This window comes from Fringilla coelebs (genome assembly GCF_963513975.1).
Source record: "Fringilla coelebs genome assembly, chromosome: 7".
NCBI classification, from domain to species: domain Eukaryota; kingdom Metazoa; phylum Chordata; class Aves; order Passeriformes; family Fringillidae; genus Fringilla; species Fringilla coelebs.
In genome coordinates, this window is record NC_140035.1 from 12580038 (window position 1) to 12593073 (window position 13036).

Sequence of the window (13036 nt, forward strand, 5' to 3'; positions counted from 1 at the left end):
TAGATTTCTGCTACTCGTTTCTTGATCTGTATTCCCCCTTTTTTCATACATAATGCTTCCCATAATTCTTGAAACAAGCAATTGCACAGGTTCTGCAAATGATCTCATGGCAACTTGAAACTGCAAACACACAGGGAATCTAGCAAGTAAAGAGTTAACCCTGCAAGGATTTGATATTACAGCAAAACAGCAGCAGGAAATTGCACCTGGATTTTCTTTCATTATTCTGAACCCTTTAACCTGAAGGGCTATAATACACTGGTCTGATAAAGCACAACGTGCATGACTTTAACACCTCTGTTATTCTCTTATCCACAAAGTGCATTGCCCATGTAAAACAAGGTATCAGTGCTAATTACTTTTGCTAAGGCTTATATTTTCAAGGTAACTTAATACAGCTAATATCCAGGGTAATTCACCAGGTTCCAAATACAAATACATATTAGGGCCAGATTTTACATTTTTCTTTATAGTGCTAAAGCTACTGGAATTATGTGACAAAAATGTAAGGACAAACAATACCAGCTGTGACATTTAAGCTCCTTCTCTAATGACTTACACTGTGTCCCTTTGAAGTCCATAATACAGTGTCTGAGTGAGCTGCAAGTTTTGCTCCCTGGTGCACACAACTCTTGCTAAGAGCTGGTGTAATAGCTACTTGTTCTGTATTTTCCTGATTTTTTTTACATTTGTAATGACAATAAAATAGGATTTTTCCTCATCTTTATGGTAGAATTCTTGGCATCTCAGGGGCCAATGAAGCAAGGTCTGCCAAATCATGAAACATCAACATCTTGCTTTGCAGGATGGTGCTCAGGAGTTGCCATTCACAGCCATCATGTTCCTCCTTGTGCCTTGTGGCCAGGGTCCCAAGTGGGATTTCGTTTCCCAGGGTCCCTGGACCCACTGTGGGAGGCATTTCACCATGAGAGACACATTGCTGTGGTAATGGGGTTTCAGCTCCCTCCACAAACACCATTCAAATGAACCCCAGGAAAGTGGGCAGAGAATGACCAAAGCTTTTAAAGGTATGAGCTATGGGGACATGACTTGTGTAGTCAGAAGGAAAAGGAGTTAAGATGAAGGCACAAGAATAGCTATGGTATTCCATTTGGAGTTTCTTTTCTATATTGGCATAAAGCAAAAAATATCAGGCTGACAAGGCCATCAGGGATGTATTTCAGTCAGACCTCAAGGGACAAAAAATTATTATAGTACTAACAAGTAGGGGAGGTCTCACAGCCTCTACTGCTGGGGTCTCTTAAGAACAGCTTAGTTGAATATTGGATGGTTCAAAGCAAGAATGTACTGCAACTGTTTTAGGGTACATGAGTAGGCTTCTTGGGGGCCCTTAAGAGAAAAAAAAGACAGTTTAACAGGCAGCTACCTTGGAAATACCTGGGCCAATGGGCATTAAAAAAAAAAAAAAAAGAGAGAAGAGAAAAGAGAAGAGAAGAGAAGAGAAGAGAAGAGAAGAGAAGAGAAGAGAAGAGAAGAGAAGAGAAGAGAAGAGAAGAGAAGAGAAGAGAAGAGAAGAGAAGAGAAGAGAAGAGAAGAGAAGAGAAGAGAAGAGAAGAGAAGAGAAGAGAAGAGAAGAGAAGAGAAGAGAAGAGAAGAGAAGAGAAGAGAAGAGAAAGAGAAGAGGATCTGGTTTCTGACCTGTTTGGGGGGCAGAAGCAGTCCCATTATGTAGCCTGCCTGAGCAGACTTCTTTGTGAAATCTATGTACATTTGTACCACTTTATATTTAGTTTAATAATTTATCAATGGTTAATATTTCAAAAGAGTAAAGTAGAAAGTCAGATAAAATTTTTATACCTGCTATTAAAAGTTGAATGGGGCATTGAGAGATAATCCAAGCAATCATCCCCCCGAACCTACCTGCTGAATCAACCTGGCTTGGAGAAAAAGGGAATCCTGACTCTTTATTTTGTGCTCAGCATGAGGGTGTGTGTGTTTGTGTGTGTGTGTTTGTGTGTGTGCTGGCCCCACTTTGATGATGACCTCTCCCAGACATACACCTTCAGCTGGTCACCAGATCACAGTTAAAAAGACCCCAAAACCTGTCTCCTTATTCCTTACTGGCTCTTTTCCCTTCTGAGGTACCTGATATATCCAAGGGGTGATCTTTCAGCTGCTGTAATGCTGACTCATGCATTTAAAGTCTTTGTAATATCAATGGCACTGAACTGATTTGTAATATTTTTACTTCTTTGATCTGTCATGGCACAACTGAGTGAGAAATCAATAAGCTATGTGGCCATCACTTGTATGGAAACGGTTGCTCCTAACATAGTAATAGAGAAAATAAATTAAAAAGAAAGGAAGAAAAACAGGAAAAACAAAACAAAAACAAAACAAACCTGCTTAAATGTTAACTCAGGTGGTATTAAAATAGATTTTTAGAAATTTTAGGGGCTTTTGGTTTGGAACTTTTTTTGCTTACTCAATAAAAATGGCAGGAGTAATATAATAAGCTGTATGGTATTTTATAGCAGCTTTAATGCAGTCTAAGTCCATTAAGGGACCTTTCCTCTGCTTTTTTGAAAAAGGTCTTTCAATTTTCTTTTTCAAGAGAAGCACAGTTCATTTTTTTTTCAGGTTTACAGCTTAATGCACTGAGCTAAGCACAAGGTGGAGAGTACCTTTCTTGGGAAGTCAATAGGCTCTTACTACAATAAGTCAAAGCAAATTTGTTGATTTTGGTGGTAACAGAAGCAGGGCAAAGACAAAATTACTGCTGCATGTACCTGTGGCTGAAGAGGAGCACAGATCTGTGAACTGATAAACAGCCCACAGTCAGGATCAGACCTTTCAGAACCAGGAAGCAACAAAAAGTAGAGTAGCCAAAAAAGATAATTGAGGGAATTCTATCTAAGAAGCTGCAAAGCTAAAAGATATTTGGGTTTTATTCTCAAAAGTGAGTGCTTGCATGCTGTGCAGGGCTTTTGAGACCTTTCTGTGGGGTGCTGAAGCAAAGTTACAGAGATGTGGGTGGATGTACATGTAAGTGGGCATTGAGACCCTCTGACTTTGTTGTTTTGGTGTGTCACTGTGTTTGCTGTGTCACCCGTGGAGCCTGGCACTGCCCAGCTCAGCACACCCCAGTCACTTTCTCCAGGAGCAGCAGGAGGAGCTGTGATTTGTCACTTGGACATGAAATGTAGATGCTGTGACTGGGCTGCTCTCTCATAGAGTTTGTGCATGATGGAGGAACATCTTTTCTTCCATCCAAAGTAATTTTGCACACCTAAATTTCTGGAGTTAAACTGCCATTTGAGGCTTATTCTAGATATCAGGCAAGAAAACACATGGCCTGGTTATGTCACAGGAGAGTATCCTCCTTCACTTGCACGGGAGGAAAAGAAAAGAAATCAAAATTTACCCATCCTGAGTCTTTGAGAAGCCCTTGTGCCTCTCAGTGCCATACAGCCAAAGGCAATGCATCCTGCAGAAATAACAAAGGAGATAGCTGAATTGCTGTCCTATCAGTATCAACTAATTCCCTTTGTCCCTGACCACTCCAATAATACAAGCACTTATTCAGTAAAGAGATAACCTCAACCCCTTTGATGTTAATAGGTCTGTTCCTATTGACTGCAGCAAGTTTTGCAATGGGCTGTGCAGATTTTATTTCTGCTTGCTTAACTGGTCAAACAGGGTTTCTTATTACATGCCTTTGAGGTAAAATATGCCATCTTCTCACTAGAGCAGATACTAAGTTCAATTTTTCATCTTTAATTATTTACTAGTGATGTGTTTAAGTAGTCAAAAACCAAGGCTATCAAAAAGCTCCATCTGAACTATTATATCACTTGGAGAATATTTGCTTGAAAAAATCAGATTCCATATACTTTAGAATAGCAACCAAAACTTATACCTATCAGAAAGGAAACAAGAATTATAAGGACAGCAAATTTGTATTGATTTAGCATTCATCATTATTTTGTATTGTTAATGTCTCTAAAATTACTTGAAAAAATAAAAACAGTTTATTTATTTTTAATGCCCATTATGCCATATTTTTTGAGTTAACTATTTTATTTTTTTTTTACTGAAACGTTACAGCTATCATCCAGTCTACTTAAAATATTTATGCATTATGAACTATGGAGAAAAATAGGTTCTCATGTTCTGTTAGGATTAAGAATATTTTCACAAATGGACATTAAGAAAGGCTTAATTTTTTCTAGACTTAGCTAAGAATAATATAAAATGCTACAGTGTCAAATCCCCAAGTGATAAAGTAATATGAGGTTATAGTGGTGTCATTAAGAAATGGGATTAGTGCCTGGGATATTGTTTAGTTTGAACAAGACAGAGGAGCATTTCTTATTCTCCAGGAAGGGAAAGAGCACGTGTGCTGCCCACAGCAGCTGGTATTTATTGATTCCACTGGACTCAATATCTGAACCCTGGGGTAAGAAACTCATCTTGTACTGATGTACCAGAGGGTGGAAAGGTGAAATGGAAGGGCCTGGGAGGTTTTATCAGCATTAAAGGGGGAGTGCAGCTCCATCCACCTGAAGATGAAAGGGCTCCCTTCACTGAGAAAAGCCACCTGAGAAAGGAGAAAGGGCCCCTGTGGAAACACCTTGAGACAGGAGGTCCCTGAGGGTCTGATGAGGGGAGTGGCACTGAGGTCACCCCGGGGTAGAGGGAGGTTTGCCAGAGGTCTCTTGCTGCTGCCTTGGGGCTTCTCCTTGCCTGGAAAGGCACCATCCACCTGAGCAGCTCTGCCTGAGGATGCTGTAGCTGGTGATGCTTGGGGTCCAGGTAAGATGCTCTTCCTCAGCTGTGTCAGCATAACTCAGGGTGGGCTGTCATTCTTGGCATAGAGACCAGGCAAAATGATAAAGCCAGGCCCAAAAGAGTCCTTCTCTGGCATTTGCTTTTGCCTTTTGGGTATATTTGACTTCTTGACATGCATAGTTTAACTTATTTGTAGTTAATGATGATTTTTTTTTTCTCTTGACAAAACTCCCTGTTCAATTCTTCATTTAGACATTTTGTGTGATTAATGTTTTTGCTGCTGGGTTTAAATTCTTTTTCAATAGACTCCACAACTGTTGACATAATTTAGCAATGTACAAATTGTATGTAACAAATTTTCTTAGGACATATGTAGGACTGAGGACCCCTTTTGAAGGAATGACCTTTCTGCTGCAAAGAACATTTTCTTTCCTAGCATTAGCACTAATTTACTGTTTATGTAGCAACAAGTTGCAATTATAAATGTCTAGACATGTTGGGGAGCAGCTCTGGAATGATGAGAAGTCAGCCTGCTGGCCATTGCTGTGTGTATTGATCACTATTGAGGAGCAGAGTACCTTTAATCATGCTATTTACAGCGATACCAAAGGCCAAGACTGTTCAATGTGTAAATGTGTAACAAGCAAAACTTTGTGGTGTTCAGAGGATATTAAATCCCACCATTTTGGAAAGAGGAGGGCAGCAAAATTTCTTCCTTCCTGGTGTTTTTTCTCATGTTCTTTTGCATATGGCATTTGTTTCCCTCTAGTGAGACTGAGCCACAGCCAGAATCACTCTCCTGCAATACTGATTCTCAGGCAGGTGCTTGAAATACCTGACTCCATTCTCATTTCCATATTGAAGCCCTGTTGCACTGCCAGAAGCATGTACATCACAGCAATCCGTTTTTGACTACTAGTTTTGATGTAAATTGCTGCACAATAAGCAAGAAATGAGCTAAAGGCTACAAAGCAGGTTCAAAGAAAATCCTCTGAGAGACATTTTAAATTTTATGTTATCCAGAAAACACATGTCCCTTTTACCAAATCCCCAGCTGAAACAACTGATGTGGTGATCTGGGAAAGAAGGAAGAGAGGTTCTGTGCCATGAATATCCTTAGGTATTTAGAGGCTGTCAAAAAAATTTGCAGGTGGTACTCTAATTTGGCATCATCTACCCCTCAAGCTGTATGTCCCTATGAACATTTGATTTCACCACATTGCCAGGGTTGGAGATGGCAAGAGGGGAGGTTGTGCTTAGACTGTGGAACCTAAATTTCTTCTTCTTGTTTTGGTCCCTCTTTTATTGGAGCAGGGTGGGGAAAGGCTCTTCAGAACTCTCCAGAGCTCTGCATATACAGGTTAATTTTCTGCACACAGAACTGGTGGCAATTTGTCTGTAGTTTCTTCCATTGCTGCAAGTGGGAAAAAAGACAAAAAGACAGGCTCTCCACAAACCTGGGGAAGCTATCAGTGCAGTTTGGGAGGGTCTGCTAGGACACACTGCTCAGGGCCAAATTTAGCCCTAGGTATCTGCACAGCACTGGCTGTGAAGAAAAAGAAACTGCATGTATAGTGGTTTCCTCACAAGGGAGAAGGAAATGTTTGCTGTAAGCTAAAAGGAAAGAGACAAAGAGCTTCTTCCAAACTGTGAAAGAAAACTCAACAGCAAAAAGGGAAACTTGTCTGTTAGCTGCTCCATAACAATGGGAGAAGGCAAAGAGGAGCCACACAAGTTCATTCATCCACTGCACAGAGAGACTCTTTCTTGTTGTCAATGTGCATTCAGCTAATTCCACGTTTCCTATGCACAAATGAAAACTTTCTCTGTCCTGGGCTCATGAATAGAGCATTTTTCTCCTTACCCCCTAGCTGCAGGGCCTTCTCCCTTGATCTCTTTGCACAGGCTCCAAGTGCTGCTCATCAGCATCCTTCCCTCTGACCTTATTGCTGTGATTTCTTCTTTCTGTCTCCTCACAGCCCTCAGCACTTGATAAGAAGAGATTATTATCACTATGCATGGTTAGAAGCTAAAAGTGATGTTCTTAACCTGTGTCACTGTTGAAGGTAAAGACACTAAACCCACAGACTAAACTGTCTGGCTAAGAGTAGACACAGTGTTTAATTGTGAATGAAATCAGCTCTGAACAGTGGTAAAAATGTCAGGCATTATTGCTCTCACACTTTGCAAACCCCAGTCAGCAAGCACAGGAAGGGCAGGAGAAGTTCAGGGCGTTGTTTTTTAGGAATCTGGGACAGTGTAATTTAGTGTCTTGAGCATTGTGTTTATCCCATTATTTAAAACTGTGACTACCAGTCTAGTGATATTAACAGAGCCAACACCCCCACTACCAGAATTTTCCTTGGGTGAAATATCTTGTACCTTTCAGTCCAGAACTGCAGGAGCCCTGTTGCAGTAGTAATCAGGTTTGAGTTCAGTATAAATCTCAGCTACAATTAAGTTTTGCATTTGGTCTGAACTTTCTGGTAGTTGTGCTACTAATCTTGCATGTCTCTTGGCTTGAATTTGTTCACCTTTGGTTTGTCTTAAGGTTACATGGTTCATGTAAATATCCACTAAACCCATGCTTGGTTTGCCAAGATCCTAAGTTAGGTTCCACTGCAAACATCATCTCCTCCTCCTCCTCCATTTTCTGCAATGTTGAGATGCTGCAGCTATTTAATATTAAACTTAGAGGCAAACAATTTGTATTCATCTCTCAAAGGAGATGGAAAAATAAGCAAATGCTCTATTATGATTGTGTGCATTTATATTTGATAAAAATGGTTGCAATTTATATGCAAATTAAGCGTGACTCAGCCTCCTGGCAATTTGTCAGTGGGACCCTCAGAATCACAAACCATTTATGTCCCTACCTAAGCAGCCTTGGGGGTGTCTGGAGGCATTTTAGTGAAGAGAAGCCAAATTCTGCTTTAAGGGGTGGTAAACACGTTCAAACTGTGTGTTTATACAGGTACAAGGCTGGCTCACCACCTCTCCAAAATCACTGAATCCTCTTTGCTCATCCCTAAAGGTGTTTTGTTGTGTAGACCTGCCTTTCATAACCTCTCCTTTCACACAGCGGTAAACTTGTCTTGGCTTTAAAGCACAGACCTCCACAGCTTCTTTGGGATACTCACAGTGAGCTTGAAACCTCTTTTCAGTCCATGTAAGACTATTTATTATGACCTTTATTCTACCACATATTACTACTGCTTGTTACTACCTCCCCCAGTGCTAAGCAGCCTTGGAAGATGGCAGCAAAAGCATGAGCACCACTCCTCAGATCCACTGGAAAATGCTCTTGGCTACCATCCTGACTTAACCTGCTCCTCCTTCACTTTTTCCTGATGGTTTCCTGCCATTACCCTGTTACTTCCTTTATCTCTCCCATTTTTTATCTTCCTTCAACAGTAAAAAACAAGGACCACAGGATTTGCCTTGTGTCCTTCCTCCCTGACTTTCCTGCCACGTCAGCTGGCACAATAATTTTTCTGGGGAAAGAACATTTCCTGTGTCTGCATGCCCTCCCTCAACCCTCACTTTGGAGAGGTACATTTAGAGATACAGAACCAGTACATCATCCAATTCCACATCCCTCTGTCTGGTACTGATGCACATCAAGGTGTGTGCATACACCATGGAGAGGAGCAGGCCAGCCCTACTGGCAAATCAGAGACTTGTGCCACACAGCTGAGCCACACATGGGCTCAGGGAGGGCTCTCAGGAGGCACCACAGAGAAAAAGCAGTGATGGAAGCCAAAAATCCCAAGGAGGAGAGACAGACAAGGCCAGGGACACCCCAGTGTGAGAGTCCATAATGCAGTACTGTCAGTCACAAATAACACATCTAAACGTGCCAAGGAGCAGATGAACAAGGAGAACTGATAACACAGCTCTTATCTATACTAGATTTAATTTTGTTAAAGGATGGTTGGAATTAACTCTGGTTAGATAATGCATTTGTAAATGCTGGTATAGACAGTCTGCAAACATTTATTCCCAGAGATGAATGTTTGTGGCTTGCTGAACTGGCTGGCTAACACGAGTTAACTGGCAATCAATTTGGGCAGTGACATACCACAACAGGGAACCTAAACCACCTGTGACTCAGTTTGCTGCTTCTGATTGTTAATGGATTAAAAAGTGAGCTTTTAAAGAGAAGATGAAAAAATATGCATGTGTTTTAGACCAGTTATTTGATGGCCTTTGCATTCTCAATAGTTTTCAAACACAGGCAGAAGTAATCTTTGCTTTGTATGTATGAGGAAATCAGAGGAGGAAATTAGTTTTTATTATTGGTGTTGTCACACCATAAAAACAGGGTCACTGAATAAGCCAGTGGGCATTTTTCAGATCACCTTATCTTGGCAAGGAAGAAAAAACTATTAATGAAAGAGAAATTAAAAAATAAATCAACATATATAGAGACCCTGTAAAAAATATAATTATGGCATGTCATTTATGATGGGAATGAAAGTTTGCAGCTGTAGAATTCAGTAGTGCCAGTGCAAACATTTCAAAGTCAGCTGCAAGGTATTATTTATTGGATTGTTTCATTTGAATTAAACTCACTTTAAAGTTCCAGAAAGAACGCTCACACCTACATTTTTCATTCAAGGTTTGACAATTCTGGGTGACATTCTACTTCTCCTCTCCCATTCTCTCCACCCTCCCAGAGATGAGAGGCTAATCCTATATAGAGCCACTGTAGATATAATTGAACCCCAGGGTGCCAGAGCAGTGCTGCTTTGACACAAATTCCATATAAAGGTGTTGCTGTTACTCTACATTTGCGCTGTCTGTGGATTTTAGTAGTGATTTACAATATTGATTGATTACTATCTATCTTCCTTGATATTCTGCTTTGCATTCCACTTCAGAGAGGCTGAATTAATCACTGACAAGGCTAGCAGTCTTAAAAGTATATCATGAAGCCACATTGTTTTATTAGGCATATATTCTGGTAACACAATGTTTATAAAAATAGCATTTCCCCTAGGAGCTGAGCAGTAAAACTCATGGACTCCTTGACAAACTAAGAAGAAAACAAATAAAAACAGCAAACAAAAAACCAAACAGAACCACCCCCCCATATATTAAATTTAGTCCATCTGAACTGATTTTTCACTCATAAATGAATTCTTTTTGAAAAATATCCTTTCAGGTGTACCCTAAATGGAGCTGCTCTATTCTGAAACGCTCCTCTATAATTTTACAAATGTCACTTGAAAACTTTTTTTTCCAGCTGAAAATATTTGTTATGTTTTATGAATAGCTTCAGCCTCACAGGTGCATTTTTGGTGTATTTTGACAATCTAGTTTGAAAGAACTCAACTATTAGAAATAATTTAAGAATTTTTTATAGATAACATGCTGGTCCTTTGAAAAGGTGCACCATGTGGATTTTCTCTGTCCTTGTGAAATCACCTTGCCTGATTAGTGGCGCTCGCTTGCTCAATAAAACCCACTTGTTCAATAAAATAGAGAAATACTTGTGTTACAACTACACATGCTGGTGGTAACACAAACTATGGAATTGACCCAAAGCCTGGGAGAACCAGGAGCTCAGTGAGATTCAGATCAGGATAATGGCTTGAACTCATGTGGTGGTATTGAGAAAGGTGAGTTTATGGACTGCTTGGCACCACCAATAACAAAACCCTGCAGTGTCCTGCTATTCATCTTTCTCTCACATTTTTTTTGCTCTGAGTTAGTTTCTTGTTGCATTGTGGAAGCTTTCTGGTCTGGAGTGAATGATGATAACCAGGCAGGCTGCTTCTCAAAGTGAGGAAATTCCCTTTTCTAACCTGTCCCACTACTTTTCTCCCTGCATTTAATTTGTGCAGGCTGCAGGGGGTCAAACAGCCCTTGATTTCAGCAGAGGTGGGGCTTTACCCTTTAAGGGTGGGACAGTTTTTTATCCTGATGCATTTCCATCATAAAGGCTGTGATTGAGAGACAGAGAAACCCAGATTTTGGGATAAAAAGTCATTTGTAATCAAAGCAGCAGATCAATCTTTGTCAGGAAATGTCTGAACCATCAAATTCTTTACAATGTCTTGTTCTAGCACACCTTTGTGCAAATGAGCAGGATACTCCAAATGAAGTTCAGAAGGGGTTGAAAAATGCAGCCTGGGGAGAGAGAAGACTTCTGGGCTATTGTCATTCATGCTGACTGATGTTTAGCTCTCAAACACCTCAAGCATATTCCAGCTGTAAGATGTGACTTGCAGCTGTGTGTGGCCAGTAGAATTTCATGGTGTACCTTGTCCCTGAAAAAGCAGGCAAACACCTCCGAAGTGCTCATTCTGCAGCAATGAGTGGTTAAGAGGAAATGATGGGCATAATTACAGAATGTGCCTTGTGCTATTAAGCCAGACAGCCAGTTAGTTTACTGCGTGCCCCAGGGCCAGTTTCTAAGTTCTCTACCAAAGTGGAAACCGAACTCCAGTTTAATTTTATTTGACTTGTAGGATCTAGTGTGCGCATAATTTGGAAAGAGCTAATTTGCTGGTAAGCAGCTTTTAACATTTCACATTAGATTAGAAAAGGATAAGCTCTAGAGGTTTTGGATGATTATTCACTAAACAAACAAGCAAACAAACAAAAATCTGTAGCATCTAGAGCTGAACTGCTGCAAAGAAAATTAGATTAAAGAAAAAGGAAAGAAGAGAGAGAATTAGAGAGAAGACAAGACTGCTGGGGGACTGTGTGAGAAACAAATATGTGGGGCATAAAAGCAAATGCAGTTTCATCTATTTTTATATGGATTCTCTAGTCAGTTTGGCAGGCAAAGGTTTGGCAGACCTGTAATATTCCTATCTCATGCTGCACTATTTTTGTGATGTGCCTCAACATTTATCCCAAGAGTTGAAGACAGCTGGGATGGAATTTGGAAAACATTTGCTCAGGAACACATTGCATTTACTTAAGTGAGGCTGTGTTCCTGAATGTCTTGTGTTAAAATTTAATATATCAAGGTAATTTATTATATAACTTGGAGTTATCAGAAGAGCCACAGGCTCCAAAGTCACCTGTGGATTGGTCATTGCACTACTCTGTTTTTTCTCCCATTCCCACTGTATCAAACACCTCCACTCACATTCCTCAATCCTTTTTATGGCTCTTTTTTCATCTCAAAATAGGAAATATTTTACTCAATGGCCATTCTCCACAAAGGCTCTTGTCAATCTCACCCCCACACTGCCTCCAGCTCCTGTTGCTGCCTGATTTCTGCCTCAGTTATTTCTATGTAAGTGGTTTATTTCTATAAACTTGCTCTTTCCTTTTTTACTGTGTTGAAATGGCTATTCCCAAGGTCTCAAATGTCTTTTTGACCTCATTTGAGGCCTTCTGGTCATCTAAATCCTCTCTATCTTGTCAATTGGTTTTGCTAGTCCCTCCATAATAATGCATTTTCAAGGCTTTTGAGGTTCCTCCAACATCTCAGGGTGCCTCCCCACTCCCCAGCATTAGAATTCTCCCACTCACTCAAGCTTGTTCAATTGCCATTTTCATGGAAATGATTCCAATATCTTCTCACTCCTAGCAACCATTGCTCCTTTCTTGGGCACTGCAGGTTTTCCCCTGTCAAATGGTTCAGGATCAAATGAAATGACCAAGGCCCAACTTTTAACAGAAACCTCTGTGATCTTACCCAGTCAACATTGCCCTGTTGTCACAGCTAAGACAGCCATGATACACAGAATATCTCCACACCATTCCAGAAAGCTCCAACCCATACAAAGTACCACTGCTGAAGGCTTGGGCATCTGCCCACCTTGTTCTTCAGCCCAGCCTTTTATCCCCCCCTGTTGATGCAGTGCCCTGTGTGCCCTCTGCTCCCTTTGGTGTTGGTCAGTGCCCTGGGCACCCCATGGCTCACTGCTGTCAGTGCTGCTCACCTGCTGCTCACAGCTGTGCCCATGGGGATGGGGCTCTGCCACAGCCCCACTCCCAATCACCACAAACCGTGTGCCTACACAGCTCCTACTTCACTTTTCCAAAACCCAATCAGATCAGAGGGAATGTGCATGTATGTGCACATCTGAGCTTCCTCCCACATGGATAAGAGCTGGATTACAAAATCTGCTAAACAATTGAGATAATCTTTTTCTGCAGCCGTTTTCAAATACTGGCTCACCAACTTAGGAAAATACAAGAGAAAATTTTCAAAAGGAAGAGACAGATAAACAACTCAGGGGAGTATAACTGATTATATAAACAATTTAGACTTTTCTTTTCCCTTTGAGTTTTGCAAGCTTATTTTTACCTGTGTTTT